The sequence below is a fragment of the Penaeus chinensis genome, chromosome 14, assembly GCF_019202785.1.
Source record: "Penaeus chinensis breed Huanghai No. 1 chromosome 14, ASM1920278v2, whole genome shotgun sequence".
NCBI lineage: Eukaryota > Metazoa > Arthropoda > Malacostraca > Decapoda > Penaeidae > Penaeus > Penaeus chinensis.
The window spans coordinates 16,303,683-16,311,182 of NC_061832.1; the positions used below are offsets into that span (position 1 = coordinate 16,303,683).

General features: G+C 55.5%; 1 protein-coding gene across 3 annotated transcripts in view; it reads left to right on the plus strand.

Annotated features, from left to right (window-relative positions):
• Nucleotides 1-7,500, plus strand: part of LOC125032138 (hemocyte protein-glutamine gamma-glutamyltransferase-like) — a 122,186-nt gene that overhangs the window by 82,170 nt on the left and 32,516 nt on the right. The window lies entirely within an intron of this gene.

The window sequence follows — 7,500 nt, forward strand, 5'->3', positions numbered from 1 at the left end:
TATTCTTCATCTTTTTCCTATGCCTCTTCAGCTTCTTCTTTATCTTCCTTTCTTCCCCCCCCCCCCTAATTCTCCTTCTCCCTCTCCTTCTTCTTCTCCCTCTCCTTCTCCATCTCCTTCTCCTTCTCCCTCTCCTTCTCTCTCTCTCTCTTCTACTCCTTCCCCTTCTCCTTCTCCCTTTCCCTCTCCTTCTCCTTCTCCCTTTCCCTCTCCTTCCCCTTCTCCTTCTCTCTTTCCCTCTCCTTCTCCTTTTCCCTCTCCTTCTCTCTCTCCCTCTCCTACTCCTTCTCCTTCTCCCTTTCTCTCTCTCTCTCCCTCTCCTTCTCTCTCTCTCCCTTTCCTTCTCCCTCTTCTCCTTCTTTATTGCTAGCATCTAAAACGTGTCAGTAGGAAAACGTACTCTTGTAGGCAACACCTTTCTCTGATTAAGCGTTTTTGTGTTCGTACTTACACCAACGATACGTCCGTGAGTGGGGGAAGTAATGAAGTAATTTACGTACATAATGTGTGTTTGTTTGTTTGTGTGTATGTGTGTGTGTGGGAGGGGGGGGGGTGAGCGTGTCTAAGAGTGTGCTCGTTTGTATGTACCTGTAGGTACTTACATGTCGCGAACGAGTGATTAAAACTACACAAATCTCGCCTCTTCCTCCTCCACCTCCTCCTCCCCCTCCTCCTCCTCCTCCTCCTCCTCCTCCTCCTCCTCCTCCTCCTCCTCCTCCTCCTCCTCTCCTCCTTCCCCTCCTCCTCCTCCTCCTCCTCCTCCTCCTCCTCCTCCTCTTCTCCTCCTCCTCCTCTTCTTCTCCTCCTGCTTCTCCTCCTCCTCCTCCTCCTCCTCCTCCCCCTCCCCCCCTCCCCCTCCACCTCCACCTCCACGTCCTCCTCCTCCTCCTCCTCCTCCACCTCCTCCTCCTCCTCCTCCTCCTTCTCCTCCTCCTCCTCCTCTTACTCCTCCTCCTCCTCCTCCTTCTCCTCCTCCTCCTCTCCTCCATCTCCTCCTCCTCCTCCTCTCCTCTTACTCCTCCTCCTCCTCCTCCTTCTCCTCCTCCTCCTTCTCCTCCATCTCCTCCTCCTCCTCCTCCTCCTCCTCCTCCTCCACCTACCCCAACCCCCTTCGCCACTTTTCACACGCTAATCTACTTCTTATAACTCTCTGGGGAGTTACTCCTTAGTGACAGAGGGAGATGGGAGTGGGGGAGGGGAGTAGGGAGGGATATGGGAGTGGGGGGAGGGGTGTGGGGAGGGGAGTGGAGAGCGGGGTGTGGGGAGGGAAGGCGAAGGGAGAGAGAGAGAGAGGGGAGGGGAGGCGGAGAGAGAGGGGGGGAGGGGAGTAGGGAGGGAGATGGGAGGCGGGAGAGGGGTGTGGGGAGGGGAGGCGAAGGGAGAGGAGAGAGAGAGGGGGGAGGGGAGGCGGAGAGAGAAGGGGGGAGGGGAGTGGGGAGGGAGATGGGAGTGGGGAGAGGGGTGTGGGGAGGGGAGGCGAAGGAAGAGAGTAGAGAGGCAAGGGGAGGCGGGAGAGGGGTGTGGGGAGGGAAGGGAAGGGAGAGATAGAGAGGGGAGGAGAGGCGGAGAGAGAGGGGGAGGGGAGGGGAGTCGGGAGGGAGTTATGGTAAAGTGTCATGGTGGAAAATACAGTACCTGGTTTTTTTTATGGCGTAATAAAATGCTATATTTGAGATCGTATGCTTGATAAGGGAATACTGCATCTTAAATGTATAACTTTGCATTAAAAACGAATTGATGCATAAATAGGTGATTAACTTATATTTAAGTCATGAACTAACAGACAAATAAGTGGATATGTAAATAGATTACTGAACGAATGCATGAACAGAACAATAAACACATATAATTATAAACAAAATAACGATAGGTAGATAAATAATCAAAACAAGTAAGTAGTTGAAGCAAAAAGATAAAGAGACAGATAAGTAAACAAATCAATAGATACAATAATATAGAGATAAAAAAAGTGAATAATGAAATAAATAAAAAAAATCTTCATGGCAAGATCGCGCATAAATTAATTCACGTTTAAAATTCACTCTGTTGTTTATGAGACTTTAACGTCATACTTGCATCTTGGCGCCAGAGAAACATGGCCGTCGCGAAGGAGAAAAAGGGTGAAGGGTGAAGGGTGAAGGATGGAAGGACGAAGGAGAGATAGGGTGAAGAGTGAAGAAGTGATAGGGTGAAGGGTGAAGGGTGAAGGATGGAATAGGGAAGGATAAATAGGGTGAAGGATGGAGGAATAACGAAGAAGAGGCAGGAGTAGGGTGAAGGGTGAAGGATGGAAGGGTGAAGGAGAGATAGGGTGAAGGGTGAAGGATGGAAGGGCGAAGGGTGAAGGGTGAAGGATGGAAAGGCGAAGGTGAAGGGTGAAGGATGGAAAGGGAAGAAGAGAAAGGGTGGAGGGTGAAGGATGGAAGGGCGAAGGAGAGACAGGGTGAAGGGTGGAGGATGGAAGGGCGAAGGAGAGATAGGGTGAAGGATGGAAGGGCGAAGGAGAGATAGGGTGAAGGATGGAAGGGCGAAGGAGAGATAGGGTGAAGGATGGAAGGGCGAAGGAGAGATAGGGTGAAGGATGGAAGGGCGAAGGAGAGATAGGGTGGAGGATGGAAGGGCGAAGGAGAGATAGGGTGGAGGGTGGAGGATGGAATAGGGAAGAAGAGATAGGGTGGAGGGTGAAGGATGGAAGGGCGAAGGAGAGACAGGGTGAAGGGTGGAGGATGGAAGGGCGAAGGAGAGATAGGGTGAAGGATGGAAGGGCGAAGGAGAGATAGGGTGAAGGATGGAAGGGCGAAGGAGAGATAGGGTGAAGGATGGAAGGGCGAAGGAGAGATAGGGTGAAGGATGGAAGGGCGAAGGAGAGATAGGGTGGAGGGTGGAGGATGGAATAGAGAAGGAGAGATAGGGTGGAGGGTGGAGGATGGAAGGGCGAAGGAGAGATAGGGTGGAGGATGGAAGGGCGAAGGAGAGATAGGGTGGAGGGTGGAGGATGGAAGGGCGAAGGAGAGACAGGGTGGAGGGTGGAGGATGGAATAGAGAAGGAGAGACAGGGTGGAGGGTGGAGGATGGAAGGGCGAAGGAGAGATAGGGTGGAGGGTGGAGGATGGAAGGGCGAAGGAGAGACAGGGTGAAGGGTGAAGGATGGAATAGGGAAGAAGAGATAGGGTGGAGGGTGAAGGATGGAAGGGCGAAGGAGAGATAGGGTGGAGGGTGGAGGATGGAATAGAGAAGGAGAGATAGGGTGGAGGGTGGAGGATGGAAGGGCGAAGGAGAGATAGGGTGGAGGGTGGAGGATGGAAGGGCGAAGGAGAGATAGGGTGGAGGGTGAAGGATGGAAGGGCGAAGGAGAGATAGGGTGGAGGGTGGAGGATGGAAGGGCGAAGGAGAGATAGGGTGGAGGATGGAAGGGCGAAGGAGAGATAGGGTGAAGGGTGAAGGATGGAAGGGCGAAGGAGAGACAGGGTGGAGGGTGAAGGATGGAAGGGCGAAGGAGAGACAGGGTGGAGGGTGAAGGATGGAAGGGCGAAGAAGAGATAGGGTGGAGGGTGGAGGATGGAAGGGCGAAGGAGAGATAGGGTGGAGGGTGGAGGATGGAAGGGCGAAGGAGAGATAGGGTGGAGGGTGGAGGATGGAAGGGCGAAGGAGAGATAGGGTGGAGGATGGAAGGGCGAAGGAGAGATAGGGTGGAGGGTGAAGGATGGAAGGGCGAAGGAGAGACAGGGTGGAGGGTGGAGGATGGAAGGGCGAAGGAGAGATAGGGTGGAGGGTGGAGGATGGAAGGGCGAAGGAGAGATAGGGTGGAGGGTGGAGGATGGAAGGGCAAAGGAGAGACAGGGTGGAGGATGGAAGGGCGAAGGAGAGATAGGGTGGAGGGTGGAGGATGGAAGGGCGAAGGAGAGACAGGGTGGAGATGGAAGGGCGAAGGAGAGATAGGTGAGATGGAGGCGAAGGAGAGAAAGGGTGGAGGGGAGGATGAAGGGCGAAGAGGATAGGGGGAGGTGAAGGATGGAAGGGCGAAGGGAGATAGGGTGGAGGGTGAAGGATGGAAGGGCGAAGGAGAGATAGGGTGGAGGATGGAAGGGCGAAGGGAAAAGGGTGGAGGGTGGAGGATGAAGGCGAAGGAGAGAAAGGGTGGAGGGTGAAGGATGGAAGGGCGAGAGAGACAGGGGGAGGGTGAGGATGAAGGGCGAAATGAGAAGGGTGGAGGATGGAAGGGCGAAGGAGAGATAGGGTGGAGGGTGAAGATGGAAGGGCGAGGAGATAGGTGGAGATGGAGGGCGAGGAACAGGTGGAGGGTGGAGGATGGAAGGGCGAAGAGAGATAGGGTGAGGATGGAAGGCGAAGGAGAGAAAGGGTGGAGGGGGGGATGAGGGCGAAGGGAAAAGGGTGGAGGGTGAGATGAAGGGCGAAGGAGAGACGGGTGAGGGTGGAGGATGGAAGGGCGAAGGAGAGACAGGTGGAGGGTGAAGGATGGAAGGGCGAAGGAGAGAAGGGTGGAGGTGGAGGATGGAAGGGCGAAGGAGAGACAGGGTGGAGGTGGAGGATGGAAGGGCGAAGGAGAGAAGGGTGGGGGTGAAGGATGGAAGGGCGAAGGAGAGAAGGTGGGGTGGGTGGAAGGCGAGGAGAGAAGGTGAGGGAAGGATGGAGGCGAAGGAGAGACAGGTGGAGGTGGAGGTGGAAGGGCGAAGGAGAGACAGGGTGAGGGTGAAGGATGAGGGCGAAGGAGAGACAGGTGGAGGGTAAGATGGAAGGCGAGGAGAGACAGGGTGGAGGGTGGAGGGTGGAAGGGCGAAGGAGAGATAGGGTGGAGGGTGAAGGATGAGGGCGAAGGAGAGATAGGGTGGAGGGTGGAGATGAGGGCGAAGAGATGGGTGGAGGTGAAGGATGGAAGGGCGAAGGAGAGATAGGGTGGAGGGTGGAAGGATGGAAGGGCGAAGGAGAGATAGGGTGGAGGATGGAAGGGCGAAGGAGAGATAGGGTGAGAGATGGAAGGGCGAAGGAGAGAAAGGTGGAGGGTGGAGGATGGAAGGGCGAAGGAGAGATAGGGTGGAGGTGATGGATGGAAGGGCGAAGGAGAGATAGGGTGGAGGGTGAAGGATGGAAGGGCGAAGGAGAGATAGGGTGGAGGGATGGGGAAGGGCGATGGAGAGAAAGGGTGGAGGGTGGAGGATGGAAGGGCGAAGGAGGAAAGGGGTGGAGGGTGAAGGATGGAAGGGCGAGGAGAGACAGGGTGGAGGGTGGAGGATGGAAGGGCGAAATGGAGACAGGGTGGAGGATGGAAGGGCGGAAGGAGAGATAGGGTGGAGGTGAAGATGGAAGGGCGAAGGAGAGATAGGGTGGAGGATGGAAGGGCGAAGGAGAGACAGGGTGGAGGGTGGAGGATGGAAGGGCGAAGGAGAGATAGGGTGGAGGATGGAAGGGCGAAGGAGAGATAGGGTGGAGGATGGAAGGGCGAAGGAAGAGATAGGGTGGAAGGTTGGAAGGCGAAGGAGAGAAGGGTAGGGTGAAGGATGGAAGGGCGAAGGAGAGCAGGGTGAGGGTGGAGGATGGAAGGGCGAAGGAGAGATAGGGTGGAGGGTGGAGGATGGAAGGGCGAAGGAAGATAGGGTGAGGATGGAAGGCGAGGAGAGATAGGGTGGAGGATGGAATGGCGAAGGAGAGACAGGGTGGAAGGGTGGAGGATGGAAGGGCGAAGGAGAGATAGGGTGGGGTGGAGGATGGAAGGGCGAGGAGAGACAGGGTGAAGGGTGAAGGATGGAAGGGCGAAGGAGAGATAGGGTGAGGGTGAAGGATGGAAGGGCGAAGGAGAGATAGGGTGGAGGTGGAGGTGGAAGGGCGAAGGAGAGATAGGGTGGAGGGTGAGGATGGAAGGGCGAAGGAGAGATAGGGTGGAGGGTGAGGATGGAAGGGCGAAGGAGAGACAGGGTGGAGGGTGAAGGATGGAAGGGCGAAGGAGAGATAGGGTGGAGGGTGGAGGATGGAAGGGCGAAGGAGAGAAAGGGTGGAGGGTGAAGGATGGAAGGGCGAAGGAGAGAAAGGGTGGAGGGTGGGAAGGGAAGGAAGGGCGAAGGAGAGATAGGGTGGAGGGTGAGGATGGAAGGGCGAAGGAGAGACAGGGTGGAGGGTGAAGGATGGAAGGGCGAAGGAGAGATAGGGTGGAGGGTGGAGGATGGAAGGGCGAAGAAGAGATAGGGTGAAGGATGGAATAGAGAAGGAGAGACAGGGTGGAGGGTGAAGGATGGAAGGGCGAAGGAGAGATAGGGTGGAGGGTGGAGGATGGAAGGGCGAAGGAGAGATAGGGTGGAGGGTGGAGGATGGAAGGGCGAAGGAGAGACAGGGTGGAGGGTGAAGGATGGAAGGGCGAAGGAGAGATAGGGTGGAGGATGGAAGGGCGAAGGAGAGATAGGGTGGAGGATGGAAGGGCGAAGGAGAGATAGGGTGGAGGATGGAAGGGCGAAGGAGAGACAGGGTGGAGGGTGGAGGATGGAAGGGCGAAGGAGAGACAGGGTGGAGGGTGGAGGATGGAAGGGCGAAGGAGAGATAGGGTGAGAGGATGGAAGGGCGAAGGAGAGAAAGGGTGGAGGGTGGAAGGATGGAAGGGCGAAGGAGAGATAGGGTGGAGGGTGAAGGATGGAAGGACGAAGGAGAGACAGGGTGGAGGGTGAAGGATGGAAGGGCGAAGGAGAGAAAGGGTGGAGGGTGGAGGATGGAAGGGCGAAGGAGAGACAGGGTGGAGGGTGAAGGATGGAAGGGCGAAGGAGAGAAAGGGTGGAGGATGGAAGGGCGAAGGAGAGAGAGGGTGGAGGGTGGAGGATGGAAGGGCGAAGGAGAGACAGGGTGGAGGGTGAAGGATGGAAGGGCGAAGGAGAGACAGGGTGGAGGGTGGAGGATGGAAGGGCGAAGGAGAGATAGGGTGGAGGGTGAAGGATGGAATAGAGAAGGAGAGACAGGGTGGAGGGTGAAGGATGGAAGGGCGAAGGAGAGATAGGGTGGAGGGTGAAGGATGGAAGGGCGAAGGAGAGATAGGGTGGAGGGTGAAGGATGGAATAGAGAAGGAGAGATAGGGTGAAGGATGGAAGGGCGAAGGAGAGACAGGGTGGAGGGTGAAGGATGGAAGGGCGAAGGAGAGATAGGGTGGAGGGTGAAGGATGGAATAGAGAAGGAGAGATAGGGTGAAGGGTGAAGGATGGAAGGGCGAAGGATAAGTAGGATGAAGGATAGAGGGACGAAAAGATGATAAAGAAGAGTTAGGATGAAGCGATATAGGGTGAGGCAAGTAGAACGATCAAAAAATAAGATTAAAAAAAGGAAAAGAAAGACAAAGGGTGAAATGACGAGATTGAACTTAGGGTGAAGTGAGACAGGATGAAGCAGGGTGAAGATAGGGTGAAGCGTGAAGTGTTGTAACGATGAAAGGTGAAATAGGGGGAAGTATAGAGTGACGGAAGGGTGAAGAGTGAAAGGATAAGTAGAAAAAATACACACAAAAAAGAT